This window comes from Alligator mississippiensis, chromosome 2 (assembly GCF_030867095.1).
Source record: "Alligator mississippiensis isolate rAllMis1 chromosome 2, rAllMis1, whole genome shotgun sequence".
NCBI lineage: Eukaryota > Metazoa > Chordata > Crocodylia > Alligatoridae > Alligator > Alligator mississippiensis.
The window spans coordinates 299,178,725-299,196,046 of record NC_081825.1 but is presented as its reverse complement, the minus strand read 5'-3'; the positions used below and the strand labels follow the sequence as shown (position 1 = coordinate 299,196,046).

Below are 17,322 nucleotides of genomic sequence, written 5' to 3'. Positions count from 1 at the left end.
TAACATGCAAAAATCTATCTGGACGATATTTATTCATGCACCTCTGCTGCCAAAGGAGGTCAGGCCATGGGCTGGCGGGCTACACTTAGGAGAAGAGGATTCAATTGCCTTGAGCATTGTTTTAGCCTAATGAGCTGGGCCCTAGAGAAGAGACAGATGAGCTCCAAGTGTGATATGGGGTGGGGGGGAAAGTGGGATGTCTAAAGCATTTGGCAACCCAGTTGTAAGCCTTTGTTCCAGGCTGAAACTCATTCCTCATGCTCTTGGCTCGGCTATTTTTATTTCCTATTGAGTAGTATTCCCCCCGGCTCTCCATCTCATTAAATTAAATAAAGCTAAGCTTGTGTGAATGTCACAGCTCATTTAAAGGAAGGGGCTGGGGGTACGTCTGATGCAGGGAGGCCAGGCTTTCTCAGATGGCTGGAAAGGTACGTAGGATGGCAGCCGGCAACCCCCTTGCTCTTCCAGTCCCAGACCTTTCCTCACTCCCAACCTCTGCAATGCGGATCTTGGCGCGGGTTTGGTAATAAGGGGCAAGGACTAGTTAGTGGTTTGCAGGCTTTTTAGACTCAAGGGCTGTGTCTACACGAGACGTAGCTCGTTACTCCTGCGCAGTAGTGTCGTGCTGCGCAAACCATGATGCGATGCTACTGCGCAGGAGTAATGAGCTACTATGCAGTCAGCAGTATCAGGAAGCCATGTAGGGATGGTCCCAGTAACATCCCAGCCTGGCTTCCTGGTGACGCTACCGTGCAGTAACGCCAGTGTTACTGGGAATGCAAATACCCAGTACTAACCATGCAGTAACAACTGTGACACATGTAGACGTGGCCAAGGCTGCCCTCATTAGAGTCAGTGCATCCCTTATAAAATGCCAGCTCTTGGCTTTCACTTGTTTTTCTGGCTACGAAAAAAAAAAGACTAGAGCGGTTCTTCTCTTGCAAAGAAGTCAGAAAGCCCGCAGCAGGGCAGGATGGTTTTGTCACTCTGGATCCTATTGAAAATCTCAGAGTTCGCCTTGTGAATCACGTGCAGGTATTTGCAAACGAATGGTGCTAATAGCACACGGCAAGGATGTATATGGCATGCAATAATGGATCCAGTGACGCCAGGACAAAAATCGATGCAGACGAGGGATTCTATTAGCCACTCTGTGATGCGTACTTACGGTTTCTTACCATATTTTCTCACATACAACACACTTCCCTGCTCCCCAGACTAGCTGTTGGAAACTGTACTGTGCATTATGTGCAAGAAATACGGTAAGAGCAGTTTTTGCCTGTTACCAGGCAAAAGTGAAAGTAAAATGTGCACATGACAGAGGGAGCAGAAGAAGGAGTAGGCTCGCTCCCCATCCTGCTGCTGCTCTACACAAAGAACGATGTTTTCCTTCATTTTGCCTTTCAAAAGCAAGGTGCATATTTTATACTAGAGGGTGTTGCATGCGAGTAAATATGGTATCATTCCTTTGTATTATCTTTGCACTAAGGAGGCCTATTGTGGAGAGTGCTGCACACACGCAGATCAAAACTGCTGTCCCTGAAACAGGCAGACTATATGAATTCAACCTTTGAGGCCGGGGTCTCCACGCACGAGCAGCCAAAGCCTTATCAAGTGTTTTGAGGTATCCCGGCAAGGCAGAGTTTGAAAGGAGGGAATCAGAAGGAAGCTTATCTTCATCCTGAAGCTCAAAGAGACTTGCTTTTCCTATAAAGGTCAAGACTAAACAAAGCCACCGACATTAAGTCATTTTAAAGTGCAACCCTCAAAGCATATTTCTTCCCTGAGCAGGTTGCTATTTAAAGTAACCCCCTGGAAACATATGAAAGCTGCTGGTGTTTCCTTACTGCACTTCCTGCAGAGGTGAGGCCACTGAATTTAAGTATTGTTTTAAAAAAATGTGCAAAATGAGACGGACTTTGCAAGAGTTATATTATGCAGAGGGGTGAGGAAGGAAAAAAATACTTGGAACCACCCAGCCTTGGGATTCAAACCAGGAGAAAACAAGACTCAATTCCAGGATAACATCCCATTCTTAAGACGCCATCAAAGGGCCTAAAGACCAAGAGCATGGCATTTCCACATCCAATCTGTTTTCCTGCACAGCGCAGGACGCAATGACCATGCTGCATTTCATTCATCCTAGGCCCACGTCTTTCATGCAGCATTAAAGCACGGCCGGCAGTCATTCAGTCCCAATGAACACATACCCCATGTGTCCAGTAGGTCACAGGGGCAAGCTCTCTACCATCCCAGTTGGGCAAGAGCGAGCCGCTAGAGCACAACCCGAACAGCCTCAGTGCTATCAGCACTGGAAATGTCTTCGACTCCATCCCGTCTTTCACTTTTGTGCAAAACCACACAGAGCTCTTCATTGCATCTCACTGGGACAGCGTAAGCAGCTGCAAGCGACCCGCCCTCCTCCGCCCGCTATCTGTATGACTCACGCAACCAGACGTGATCAATCCCCAGAGCATGTTTTTGCTGCTTGCTTTCTCCTTTTTTCTCAACTTGAACTATGAAAATCAAGTTAGTCCACCGCAATGTTGAGTAAAATGGTGCAGTTTCGGGCCTCGCAAGGGAGCGTTTCTTGTTCCCACGCGTGCGCATACTTTCTGCTGAGGTCTGAAAGAACTGATGGAAACATTTCCATTGATTTTAGCCTCTCCATAAGAACAAACGTCACTTGTTCATTATCCACTATTCACTTCTTTCCCTCAATCCTTTGTTTCTGCTTCAGAAGCATCATTTCCACCCCAGGTAATCTGGAGAGATGAGCCCGGTGATTCCCAACCAGGGGGCCAATGCACTCTGGGGTACCTTGAGATCCTTTCAACGGTGCCGTGCGGTGCCATGCAATATTAGCACTGTTAAGCGTGCAAATGTGATTCACAAGATAAACCCAGAGATTTCAAACAGGAATTAATTAGTGGCAAAACCACCCTGCCCTGCCGTGCTCTTTCGGAGTTTTTGCAACAAAAGAACTGCTCTAGTATTTTCCTTTGGTCCAGAAACAAGGGGCTGGCATTTTCCGAGGGGGACCTTGAGTCTAAATCGAGAAGTCCTTGAGTCTAAAAGGGCTGAGATCCTGGATTAGCTTTTCTATCCTGATTGGGTACAGCCTAAATGACAGGCAGGCAGCAAAGGAAAAAGATCCCAGAATGACACAAGGCAGGAAGAGGAACTGGGGCGGAAGGGAGGCAAGCTGTTCCTCCAGCATTTCTCTCTGAAGCATTAGCCCAGGAAGGGAAGGAAGCACTGGATGTGAAGGACAGACTGGCTCATTGAAGATGAATGTCCAACTGACAATCATATTAATCTTTGAATAAATAATGCATTCTGTTATTATAGCACCAGCCGTCGGTGCTTCTCCCAGAGCCCACCGCAACTCGACCCTATTAAAAGTGCAAAGGATGGAACATGGCAAGATAGAAACCACTGGCATAAGTGAAAGAAGAGCCGGGCTGCAACCTTTCAAGATGACAAGGTCTTGACTTGCCTTAAGATACAGTTCCAGCTCTCCTCCAGGAAGATGCATGCAACGGGTCCTAGCAGAGGTTGGTGCCCAGATGAAGTTAGTGGGGTTCCACATGGGACCAAGAGACCCTTGAAGTAGATCCAAGTTCAGGGTCAGGACCTAAATCTGTGCTGTGTCCCACATCCAGCCCAGAGCCTGAACAGGTCTCTCTTCATGGTAGAGTATCAGATATAACATGGACTCTACTCTTGTGCCCATGTCCCTAAAGCCACCTCTTCCACTTCACTCCTAGATGGATTCTAGGCTATGGGAACCTATACAGGAGAGCTGCAACTTGGCCTTTGAATGGTTTGGGGAGTTACAACAAACCGTAATCTCCTTCCCAAAAAGCAGCCAGTGCAGAGCCCCAGGCATCAGCGTCCTTATTGCCCTGTCTTCTCTTCTGGAGAGCATGAGCACCATGGGGCTCAGTCCTGGTTTGGGCATTTGGATGCTACTAGACTGTAGACACCATACTTTTTCACATACAACACACACCTCTCCCCCCAAAAACTAGCTGCTGGAAACTGGAGGGCTTGTTGTATGCAAGGAAATACGGTAAGAGCAGTTCCAGACACTTACCGGGGGAAACAGGTGTAAAGTCTGCACTCGAAGCACTTGGTCTCCCAGCTGCTGCTATGTGGTGACTTACTACAAGGGAAGATCTTTTTTTCTTCATTCTGGCTTTCAAAAAGAGGTATGTTCCAGGTCGTGTTGCACACAAGTAAATAGGATTATAGCAGCAGTTAAGCAAGACCTGCCTGAATCAAGTTATGTGCATGTGGGTTTGCAGACTGTGTCTGGTTCCTAGCTAGCTTTCCAGATGAAGGCCTGTCTATGGATGTGTGTAGAGGTCCCGACGCTCTCTGGACACCACTTAAATAATACCGTCACAAACAGAACATGTATGCGCTATGTTGGAGGACATCAACCAACAACTTACAAGCCACCTGGGAAATGGAAGAGCGAACTGGAGGGACAGAGGTGATCCAGCTGTGAGGAGGGGGCTGGACTGGATGTGGCCTCTCAGCTCCTGATACCCACAATCTTTACCTGGTTCGTTCCAGATGTGTTCATCTGGAAAAGTTTAGCAATTCAGGACAATGTGACAGTGAGGGATGACAAGCCCTGGCCAGTCCCAAATCCTGGACAGATTTCTCCATAATGGATTATTCTCTCTGCTCACACGGCAGGCAGATCGTGCCTGACCAACCTAGTCTCTTTCTATGACCAGGTTACGAAACGCCTGGACACAGGAGGAGGGGTGGATGTCGTATACTTAGACTTCAGGAAGGCCTTCGATACGGTATCCCACCCCATACTGGTGAACAAGTTAAGAGGCTGTGACGTGGATGACTACACAGTCCGGTGGGTGGCGAATTGGCTAGAGGGTCGCACCCAAAGAGTCGTGGTGGATGGGTCGGTCTCGACCTGGAAGGGTGTGGGCAGTGGGGTCCCGCAGGGTTCGGTCCTTGGACCGATACTCTTTAATGTCTTCATCAGTGACTTGGACGAGGGAGTGAAGTGTACTCTGTCCAAGTTTGCAGATGACACAAAGCTATGGGGAGAAGTGGACACGCTGGAGGGCAGGGAACAGCTGCAAGCAGACCTGGATAGGTTGCACAAGTGGGCAGAAAACAACAGGATGCAGTTCAACAAGGAGAAATGCAAAGTGTTGCACCTAGGGAGGAAAAATGTCCAGCACACCTACAGCCTAGGGAATGACCTGCTGGGTGGCACAGAGGTGGAAAGGGATCTTGGAGTCCTAGTGGACTCCAAGATGAACATGAGTCGGCAGTGTGACGAAGCCATCAGAAAAGCCAATGGCACTTTATCGTGCATCAGCAGATGCATGATGAATAGGTCCAAGGAGGTGATACTTCCCCTCTATCAGGTGCTGGTCAGACCGCAGTTGGAGTACTGCGTGCAATTCTGGGCACCGCACTTCAAGAAGGATGCGGATAACCTGGAGAGGGTCCAGAGAAGGGCAACTCGTATGGTCAAGGGCCTGCAGACCAAGCCCTACGAGGAGAGACTAGAGAAACTGGACCTTTTCAGCCTCCGCAAGAGAAGGTTGAGAGGCGACCTTGTGGCTGCCTATAAGTTCATCACGGGGGCACAGAAGGGAATTGGTGAGTATTTATTCACCAAGGCGCCCCCGGGGGTTACAAGAAACAATGGCCACAAGCTAGCAGAGAGCAGATTTAGACTGGACATTAGGAAGAACTTCTTCACAGTTCGAGTGGCCAAGGTGTGGAACGGGCTCCCAAGGGAGGTGGTGCTCTCCCCTACCCTGGGGGACTTCAAGAGGAGGTTAGACGAGTATCTAGCTGGGATCATCTAGACCCAGCACTCTTTCCTGCTTATGCAGGGGGTCGGACTCGATGATCTATTGAGGTCCCTTCCGACCCTAACATCTATGAATCTATGAGTCTCAGTCCAGAGCTGAGCATCAGTCCGAGCTTTGACCAGATTTCCCATTGTAGCTTGCTTTTATTACACAGATGGGCAACCAAACTCTTCGGACTAGCTCAGATCAGCAAATAGATCTTCAGATAGAGTCCACTACCCGCTCAGACCCAGGTTTCCCATAGTTTCTCTCCGCCACAACGCACTTGGTTAATCTGACAGAAGCAGAGAAAATGCATGGGGGAGCATCTGGGATAAAGGCAACCCTGGCCTGGACCTTTGAGACCTTGGTCTCTGCTCTTTTGCAAACAGCTGCTAGCGATAACCCTGGAGCTGCCTTGCCACAACATTTCCAGGTTGGGTGCGTGCAGGTGGGAAGGGTGTGCTCAGAGGCATCTGGTGCCCCGTGCAGACGTGCCCGTAGATGAATGCAACTCGCTGCGATATAACCTGAATGTGCAAAACAAACACCTCACGTGACCAGCGCAGAAGAACCATCCTCAACCCCGGCTGTCAATAATGGACTACACGTACGTCCATTTAACTTGTTCATTTGACAGCAAAATTGCCATTGCGAGGGCCTTCTGTGTTCTGGGGAGGATTGTGGATGGGCTGCAGCGAGAAAGGTCTTTGCAATCCCGAATGCAGATGGTGGGTCGTTATTAGCACATTGTCTGGGAAATTGCGGGGGAAGCTTGAGCCAAGGAAGCCTTTGATAATCACAGAATCATAGACAACGAGGGCTGGACGAGACCTCAGGAGGTCACATCTAGTCCAGCCCCTGCTCCAAGCCAATCGCTCACTATAATGGGCATGACAAAGAGCAGAACTTCAGAGCGAGTTTGCAGAGATGGGTGACACCCAGTTTGCAAAGAAGGATCACGACATTTCAGACTGTAGCTCCCAAGTGGTTATGTGTCTATCCCTCATTACTGGGATGCCGGCTCTGCTAACAAGTCCTTTTGGTCTCTTACTGGTGAACCGCAGGCAGGATGTCAGGCTTCATTCCCTATTTTGTTCCCCCCAACACCTAGTAGAGGAGCAATTTTCTGATAAATCAAATCCTTAGTGCTACCATCTGCTAGGAGTAAGAACCACATCCCAAGAGCTGCCTGGTTTCCCCTTTGCTTTGCAAAGACGGGCTCCAAGATGATGGCTGCAGAAAAGGCAATGATCTGGAGATAAAATCTGGCGCTGTGTTTTTGTACGAGGAAGGTTACAGATAAGGAGCCCACTTCCTCCAGATGGTGAGCACCGTGCACGTCACAGCTCGTGCGGGCTGTGGGTTCTCCACTGGGACAGGTACGGAGGGACGAGTCACTCACCAGGACGGCAGCGGAGAGGAGAGACTGCCAGAGGATCCTTCTGATTATCTACAGCAGGGGGCTTGCAGGCCAGATCCTGCCTGTGGCTGTGTATCAGTCAGTCCGTGCAGTGACCCCAGGGTCCAGAAATCTGGGGAGCAGTGGCAGCGCTACTTGCTGCTCCCCTGGTGCCAAACAGCTGGGCCCGTGGGCTGGGCAACACGCTTTTTGCATGCTAGACTACGCTGGCATATGGGCAGAGCGGGGTGGCGCAAGCTGGACTGGGGCAACGTATGGGGTGTGACCCAATCCAGTAAGCAAGCGGCGTGCAGCTGGATGGGGGCAGTGCAGGATTGGACCCATGGGCAATGCACAGGATCTGGCCTGCTGACTGGCTCCGCACCATCCATCTGGCCTGCGGGGCCACAAGGTTGGATGCCGCTGATCTACATGGATGCCCAGTGTGACCCAAGCCAGAGACCCTCGCCCTGTGGTCACTGCCCGATGCCCATTGTTCCTGCGCACACATGGGCACGGTGCTCCAGATGTGGAGTCTTCTTGCTGCATGGGGCTTTTCTGGCGCTCCTCAATGTCCCATACGGGGCACTCCCCTCTGAGGGGCTGTGTCTTCCATCAACACCACATGCCAGAGCCCTTGCTGGATTAAGCAGGTCCTCAGATCAGATCCTCTATCAGGCAGGGAGCACAGGGCAGGGAGCAGAAAGCAGAGCTGCACATCAGGCAGGGAGCAGAAAGCCGAGCAGGAGTTCAGGCAGGGGAAGGGGATCTGAACGGCACTTGGGGAAGGTGCAGCGCTTGCTTTCAAGGGCCTATCCTCTCAAGGGCAGCGCGAGCACTGCAGAGCGGAAACGATCACAGTGGTTACAGACCATCAGTCCATTGGAAATTACCTTTGTGGCCTTGGTTACAGGCAATTACTATTGGACCTATTATCTGCTATTTTTATTTTATCTGTTATTTGCCATCAGATACACGCTGAATGGACCAGAATGTTTGCCCGGGGAATGACTCTAGGCTTCAGTTCATTTTGCATTAACTCCTCCTTGGGCATGGCCAGGCTATTACAGGGCTAGTAGCAGAGTCAACATGCCCACTCCGAACACAACGGCGGAGGAGGTTGTTTGCCCTCCTGCAGTCGCAGCGCACCTGCCTCTGGAGTCACAGTGAGGAGTCGGACCCCCGCGAGCAAGCCAGAGGGGACATCTGCTCCCACCTCCAAGCCTGCTGCTGTCACTGCATCTTGAACCCCAGCTCTCTGGGAGTTATTGCAGCAACACAATTACCCCCAGGCAGATGTAGGAGTCCATCTCCTTACCAAAGCATCCGAGGGCTCGTGGTCTTCCCTGGATGCATCCTTCAAATGACCTTGCGAGGCCATGCAGTGAAACTGAGGCACAGCAAGGCAAAAGGATCCACCCAAGGTCACACAGGGAAGCTGTGGCAGAACAGGGACACGAGCCCATGCCTTCTAAGTCCCATGCTGATGCCCTGACCACTGGGCCATCCAACCTCAGAGGCTCATTTCGGCCTTACCTGTGCATTTTGTTCTCTGTAAAAAAGGCAATAAGGAGTTTACGACTCAGATGATGCTGTGGTTTATTCTTCTAGCGACCTGCATTCGCCAGCGCTAGTAGCCAGCCGAGGCACAGCCTTCTGAAACCAAATGTATGCGCATGGCACGAGGTCGAAGCAACCCCTGAAAGAAAGGACCTCATCCTATCGCCAGGAAGAGTCAAATTTTTTTTTCCTTCATCTGTTCCCTTTTCTGCCTCGTTTGGCGATTGGTTTTCTGCTCTGCCCAGCCACGCGAGAAAATCGACATGGGGAATGGGCACTGGAGCCGGGCTCCCTCCCATGGCTTTGTTTCCTGAACACATCATTAGTGACAGTGGTGCTCTATATTTAGAGCGGAGAGGCTGGCTCGTGAAGGAGCACTGCTGGTGCTTTTCATCAGAAAAAGCACACCAGCACCTCGCTGCCGCGCAGGGGGAAGCTCTGCATTTGAACCCACATTGCAGCACACGGGGCCAGGCAGAGACTGAGCCAGTCTGCAAGCTTCAGACAGCAAACGTGGTGCTGCCCACTGGGCATTTGTCTGCTAGCTCCTGCCCTGGCATCGTCAGCCCATCTAGCTCTCACAGTCAAAGAGCATTGTACCCAACAGCTGGCCAAGGAGCGACAAGGCCAGCTACCTTTCAGTCCTCATCTTGAACAGCCAGGTCCCATTTACAGCTGGGTTGACTAAGGGCAGCCATTGGCCTGAGTATGGAGCAAGGCAGGAACGCAGTAGCAAGGCCTCTTAGCGGCTCCGGCAAGGAGAAGGCTATGGAGGTTTCATTAGGATTGCTGGACAAGCCGTTCTAGAAGACGCACAGCACAGCAAGGGAGAAGAGCACGAACTAACAGCGTACAAACTTCAGGGATGGCAAGAAGCATTCAAGGGAACACACACTGGAGGACGGGGCATGCTCCTGGAAGGATGCAGGTGTCTCTGCTCATCTGGAAAGGATACGCCACCCATCAGACTATTGTACTACAGGCTGCGCTGGGAACAGGGGGGCGTTTGTCTGCAGTTTCCTGCCACCTCTCCCCTGGCATCATCACTAGGGGCTGTACCAACGCACCGCAGACATGCTCCCCAGCGTGGGAAACGATGCTCAGTCAGGGGAGATCTTCCCATGAGAGTGAGGGGTGCCACCCCACTGCTTTCCTCAAAACGAATGGCTCCTCCTATTACCCTTCTCCAGATTCAGTCTCTCTTCAAAAACTGGCAAGTAAATCTTTCATGCACGTGCCTCCGCCACCCTCCAGTTTTGATGCTTTTATCCTCTTCTGTTAAGTTTAAGCAGAAGTGGAGTGGGCACCACCTGCCTGGTTTGGAGTGCTCTTGGCCTTCCCACCCCTCAGCTTGTCTCCGCTGCAGAGTTAACTTTAGTTTCAACTCCTGATCTGGCCCTGGTCACACCCAAAATCCCTTCACTCAAGGGCAGCGGTGCTTTTAACTCAAGTCAGCCAGTCCAGGAGGCAGCTCATGTTGAACCAGCCCAGCCTGTCTGCTGCTCACACATCTGCTCCCAAGTGTGGACAAAGGCTAGTGTCACCTGAGCCCAACCCGGCTTCCGCCCCGTCCTCATGCTCTCCCCACGAGCCTAGAAGGGACAGATTCCTCCGCCCACAAGTCACTTGGAAAGCATTTGGAGAATGGCCTGGCTTTCTGCAACACTAAGAGTTATGGGATGAGCTCTCAGCTTGCATAGAGCCCCACGCAGCACTGGCGCGTACCACCTCGAGTGTTATTATGCCGCATGGCTGCTTTGATCCATGCTAGGCTAATGCAAGAGCTATATCACTGCCTTCCCTCTGCAGTGAAGAGGTACCTGCATGCCCCAGACTTCCCTCTTCAGGAGCAATCTTACTGCCACTTTCTCCCTAACGTGGGTACTTCCCCAAAGAGCCTCTGATGCCGGACCCTGCTGCAATCTCCGTCGGTCCTGTTCACCAGCACAGGTTATGCCACGATCAGGAAAGGCTCTCCCAGGAGAGATGCACACAGCAGAAACCACTTCTTGTACCTCGCTCCTTGGTGACCAGGGAGTGGGTAGCACACAGTCTGCATTTACTAAATAGCTACCTGGGATGGACGTGGGCAGGCAACACCTAAACCAGTATAACTTCTACGTGTCGAGTTTTACCTCTGATCCCTTTCAAGGTAATTCTCCACTGGATTGGGCAAAGGTATCGCAGGGTAGGGGTCTGCATGGCCTATGCATCCCTTTTTGACAATGCTATTATGCTGATTGCATCACTTTAAACATGCCATCTGTCCGGGCTTTGGAAGCCAGGTTACATCTGATCGGTGGAAGCTCAAATGAATATTCTGGGAAATAAAGCCTTAAACTGAAAGCTAAAATCATAAGAGATGAGAGGAGTTCTGGGCAACTGAGCACCTAATGAATGGCCTTGTGTTTCTTAATGCTCCTGGCCTGAGTGTTTCTGTAGGGCTGTCGTCATTAGGGTACCCCACAACTCTGTCTGCACTTCAGCTTCCCCAAGACTGGTCTTTTTGTGTTGAGCCGAGCTCGTTAAGGGGTAAGTTGAATTTACACATGCACTGTCTGCCAGTGATTTCTCCCCAAGCTGCTGGTCAAGGAGGTTTCCAAATCTTGGCAGCACCCTGCTAAGTCAAACAGCTCCCTGAGGCCGGAAATAAGAGGCAACGGCTTAAAGCAGAAGGAATACCTTTGACTTAGAAATCTGCATTTGCTGCTGTTTCTTGAGAGCCGCGGAGAGAACGCTGTACCGGCATTTGCTCAAGGAGATGATTTGCTCTGGAAAGTTAAGAAACACTTTCTCTCTTGCATGCGTGCTGCAAGCAAGCGAGGCTTGCCACCCTCCCCGCGCCTGCTCCTTTCCCTCGCTGGCTGTCTCTAGCCACCCCGCTCCTCCCTCCACCCCCTCCTTTCTGAGACATAGTATTTCTTATTCCAAAAAGTTGTCAGGCCAAGTGTGATTTGCAGTGGAGCCGCTGTGAGCAATGCCCAGAATTTCAATCAAAAGGCAAGCATTCACTGTGTCAGCAGCCCGCTGGCTCTGGCTGTACCGCGCTTCTGCCAGCTTTTCCAAGACACAGCAGCTGTGTCAAGCTAGGAGAGAAGCTGCGGCTCGTTGGGTTCAAATGTTATTCTGCAAGCTCACAGGGGAATCAACGTATGATCCTCTGGGCCCTATTCAGTCAAGCTCCTCTTCTTTTCAAAGAGATCGGATGTTGGTGGCTGGCCCCTGGCTTGGAAACGTCTGTCAGCCTTAGCCGAGGCGGGCTTGAGGAAGGGGCAGCTGGCTCCCAGCACAGAGATCCCCAAAGGCAAATATATCTGGGTCTCAATTCTTATAAAATCATGAAAATGAGGGTTGGAAGAGACCTCAGGAGTCACATCTAGTCTAACCGCCTGCTCAAAGCAGGACCAGCCCCAACTAGGTCATCCAGCCAAGGCTTTGCCTAGCCAAGTCTGAACAACTTCCAAGGATGGAGACTGCACCACCTCTCTAGGTAACCCGTTCCAGAGCTTCACCACCCTCCTAGTGACAGAGTTTTTCCTAATATCCAACCTACACTTCCCTTGTTGCAGCTTGAGACCATTGCTCCTTGTTCTGTCGTCTGCCAGAAGAGGAACTGAGTCCACTCAATGAATGGAAAAAATGGTGCTCACTCTCTACCTCTACTCTCAACACAACAGGGATGCCTCTCCTTCCTTTCCTTTCCAGCGTGTGTTGCTCAGTAGCGAAGCAGTCAGCGTTTGCATACGTATTGTGATCATTAGGCTCCAGAGTCAACACCCCACTCACAGCCAAGGGGGCAATCGCATCTATGAAAGCTATTCTTTCAGACTACCTGGGTTCCCAGGCAGACATTACTACAGATTTACACCCAGTAGGCTATCTTTGCTATGATCAAACTTAGCATTTATACAAGGAAAATAATGGAGGCACAGAGGGTAGGGCAGGTACAGGAACACCCACAATCTAACCCCAGCTCTAGCCAAAACTGGGCACTTTGGGTTTGTAGATAAAGAGGCTATTTAATGATTAAGTTCACACAGAGACTCCCTGGTAGTATCTACATATTTCCCCCCAGTACTAGAAGCTGAAAGCATGGCTCTTACGGCCTTTGCCACTTGAAGATTTGTTCTCTGCCAAAAAAATCAAATGCATTTCAGCATCACATTCCCCTTTCCTTATCTCAGACACTATCAGGTACAGGAAGAAACATCTGGACTCCCAAGCAATTACATCCATGCTGGACACCTCACACCAACCTCTGGCTGGGTCATTCAACAAGAACAAGCCCAACAATGTAACACCCCAAATCCTGGTGCTGGTAAAACACACCCGACCGACTGCACCGGCAAAGCTCATTCCTAGAGATGCAGATCTTAATGCCACAAGGGACTACTGTAATCACCTTGTCTGACCTCCTTCATAATACAGGCTGTAGGATATCACCCAGGTGCTCATGCATTGGCCCGTGCCTTTTACTTACCTGAAGTCGCTCTCTTTGAAAGCCACCTGTTCTTGATCCAAGTGATGGAGATTCCTTGATTCAAGTGACCTGGTCCTAGGTAAGCTGTTGATCTGTTAAAAAAAAAAAAAGCACTTTATTCCTAGTTCAAACAGGCCAACATAAGCGTCCAACCATTCCTCCTCTGTACAGCGCAGGTAGGGACAGCAGACTTCCTCATGCTATTCTGAATAGGATTTGTATGGGCTTCAGGGCAATGGAGAAAAAAAAAATATACAAGGCAATGGGGATTTCTGGGTGAAGGCAGCCCCCACGTTTAACCTACAAGGCCAAATCACCCCTAGGCAACAGTGTGGGACTCTTGGCACAAAATACCAAACTGAACTGATTCAACAGAGAAAGCAGTGAATAACGGCCATTCCCATGAACAAGAGATGGGTGCCCATGTCCGTGGCAGCTGGAGGAGTGGCAGAGAGGCTTAACCCCCATGCCTCCACGGTCCCGACCCTCTCTGAGATGCCCACGAACACGTCACGTGCGAGATGCAGGGCTCTCACGAAGCTGCCAGCTCGGCCACTGAAACGGCATTTCAGAGCCGTGCGTGCCGCTTCTGGCCTGGTTCTTATATTCTGCACATCACCAGGAGTATTCGGCGCCTTCTGGGGTTATGAATAAATAACTAAGCCTTGTGACTACTGATGTGGGCTGGAAGAAGCTGGTAACCTTCAATCTCTCCTCCCCCATCATCTTGCCTGAGTGGTCCAGACTCGGAGTACTAATAGCTCCTGAGATTCATTAGGCATGAAGAGGTGGGGGCTGGATCTGCTTGTCCCTATGATGTTTAGGGAGATGGGAGCACGGGTCCCCCTTTCCGTTCTTCACCCCAGCGTGTCCCAGCCAGCACGAGGCAGAGCCTTTCACCCCACCTGTGCCTTGTTTCTCAGGGGCCATCCCCACCTCACTCCTTTCCTAGCGCAACCCGCTGCTGCGCCTCCTGAGCCCGAAAGCTTGCTTAATAACTATTCTCCAACCATTTGAGTTGGTCTAATAAAAGATATCAAATACACCCAAGGAACCTCCTGAGCTTGCAGCACTTTGCCCACACCCTGCCTGGGCAGGAATGATGCTGGACACAATTGCAGTTGTTCTGCCAATGCCCGGAGCTGCTCGTGCCTATTCAGAAGTGGGAAGCGGGTTGAGAAGTTAATGCGAGGCAGCCCAGCCGGTGGGTCCTGCATTCCTTCATGGCAGCGAGGAAGTGGGAACAAGGGGAAGAGACACTTTGGGGCAGGGAGCCACCGCCTGCAGCCGACCGTGATGTCTCAGGCAGCATCCACCGTTGGCTGGATCAGACCTTTGCAGGCTGGATCTGACTCTTCATGACCAGATCTGGCCGGCACGCTGTAGGGTTGCTGACCCTTGAGCTATCCACGACCCAAGAGCTACCCATGACAAGTGGGAGTGCTGGATGCTCACTGCCAAAGTTGCAAATAAAGAATTTTCTTTCCAACTATCTAGTTGGTCTAATAAAAGATATCGCCTCTGCCACACCCACTACTTCAGAAGTGAGGAAGACAACGCAAGCCAGCTCCTCTCTCACTCCCTCCGGAGAAAGCTCAGCTGCAATGTTTGGGGCAGATTGGGCTTTTCAGAGAGGTGTAATGTTTTGCTTGCTGCGGGGTTGAAACTTGGGGCGAAAAAATCAACAGGTTTTTCCTCCATCTGTTAAATCATGGTGTGTTTTGGTGCTAGCGTGGTCAGATGGAGCTTGAGGAGCGAGTTGGGAAACTTAAGAGATCTTGCTCTTTTCTTATCTGGTTTTCCCACCCCAAAGCCCCTCTGGAAATCATAGAAATACATATGCTTGTTCCAAAGGTGCCAACACATCTAGTTCATGTGCAACAATCGGGGAGGGATGAAGAAGAGAGACATCTCCCAGCAGCTGGTTTTGAGTGCTAAACCTCCCCCCGCCCCACACGCGGTAGAGCTGGCAACACTTTCAAAGCTTTGAACATTGCATTTTGAAGTTTGGGGGGAAGTTTCAAAGCCATTTATACACCGCTCCCCCTCTCTTTTCCCTCAGCAGTCGTACCACACTGCTCCAGTCCTCTTTCCTCTCCCGTGACGGAAAAAAGCTCTCGTTAGTTTTGATCTGCAAGCTCTGTGCCTTGCTAACGAAGGCCCGGGTCCATTCTCATTTGTACTGCGGGGGCACCCAGGTGAGGCTGCACGCTCCACACGTGCGCGGAGCAAATGATTCAAGGCCCTACTCCTCGATGACATGTTTGGGGTCTATTTGACTTGGCTCTGGCTGCCTCGGGGCTCTACTTTCTGGAAACATCCCTTTTTTTGTTTTTAAGCTGCATTCTCCTCCTCCCTCCCTTCCAAAGCTGATTTTGCGAGGGACTTAGCCGGGTCTCTGTGCACAGGCGAAGAGGAGGAGCGCTGCCGAGCCCTCCGTCGTATTACAGTGGCAATGGGGTGGGAGAAAAAAAGCCCTCGTGGTCCCCAGTTATAAATGCCTCTCCTCTTTCTCACGGCCCTCCTTATTAGCCCACGTTTTGGGCAGCACAGTGAAACGCATACCACCCCCAGAAGCGCACGGTTACACGGAGATGCACGACGGAGCCCAAAGGACTGTCCGAGAATGAGCCTGGGGAGAAGAGTCAGTCGTATCCCTGCCTCCCTCTTCCTCAGCAGCTCAGACAGAGAAAAATTGGTGTGTTGCCTAGCTACATCTGTGCAGGCAGGCTCAGGAGAGGAGATCTCTCTCTGACCGGCCTCGGGGAGTGTTGGAGTGCCTGACTCCCCTCGTCGAGGGGCTGCGTGGGTTTGCAGAGGCTCACGGCTGCTTTTGTGCCTTTATCCAGCATAGGCACCTGGTCACGGGATCCCTGGGGAACATGTTATGGGTGTTCCTGTCTAAGCCCCTATCTAGTGATGCCACCGGAGGTTGTAGCCAAACTGGCCTTGACCTTCACTGCTCTTGAGCTAGCAGCAATAGGGGCTTCAGCCTGGGTTGCACACGCCTGTGCGGGAGCTGGGATAGACCAGCCTGCTCCTGGGTGGATCTAGGATTTTGAAAAGGGGGGTGCACACGGAGAGGGGCATCGTCACGTATAACATACCACACATTTTTCTCTGGGTGAAATGCAATTAGAAGCTTTACTAAGATGCCAGGGGCCTGGGGCTGTATTTTAAGACTAATGCAAGAACAAATATCACTTGACTGGAATAAGTTAAAAACCATCTGCAAGGCTGGGAGATAAGCCTATTTGAAAGCCGAGGCCGGGTGCCTAGCCCACCAAGCGTATCATGGCTGCTACTAGTAGGCTGCGGTAGTATCCTCAGCTAACAAATGATTACAGGGGACAAATAATGAAAAAGCAGGGCATGCTCATGAAGGTTATAGGGCCAAAACAGGCTGGGAGATAGGAGCTTCATTGCCAGGAGCAACAGGCAGTCAGCAGAATGGCAGAAGTAAAGCTAGCTTGATTAGTGGACCAACAGGGCCATTAAAAAGAAGAGGGGGTGGTGAACACCCAGGGAAAGAATCTGGTAGATGATAACGAGCCATGAAGTCAAGTGACTCCTTCACTGCTGCCTGAATAGAAATGCTGCTGCCACTGCCAGGCAGCTGGTTTTTACCTTTGGGTGGAGCAAGAACCCAAGCGGGGGTGCACATGTGCCAGTGCACACCCCCAAACCTGCTGCAGACACTGCTCGTCCCACATGAGCCCCCTCTCCTCCACACCGAAGCTGGGCGAGGTCCTGCCCTGATCACTCCTGGGGAGCCCAGCAGCCGGCTTTCTGCAGGGGTCCGAGGCGAAGACCGCGGCAGTACGAGACAGCGTGTAATGGCTAGTGGCCGGCTTGCTGGGTGGTCACTAGAAGAGGATGCCCACCCTGATCTCAGCAGGGCACGGGGCCCTGTCCCGTGCAGCTCCAAGCTCAGTGGGGTTGAAAGGCTGCGACATGCATTGATACCCAACGCACGAGAAAAATTCCAGGGGAAGTCCCGAGACTCGAGGCATTTAAGCCACTTGGCTCTAAAG

The 17,322-nt window shown here is 51.2% G+C and overlaps 1 protein-coding gene across 2 annotated transcripts in view; it reads right to left on the bottom strand.

Moving 5' to 3' along the window:
- GNG2 (G protein subunit gamma 2) overlaps positions 1-17,322 on the bottom strand; it is an 88,994-nt gene that overhangs the window by 55,049 nt on the left and 16,623 nt on the right. For both annotated transcript variants that reach the window (XM_019494100.2, XM_006272620.4), the window contains exon 3: positions 13,289-13,380. The gene's annotated coding sequence lies outside the window, so the exon portion shown is untranslated. The remainder of the gene's footprint in view (positions 1-13,288; positions 13,381-17,322) is intronic.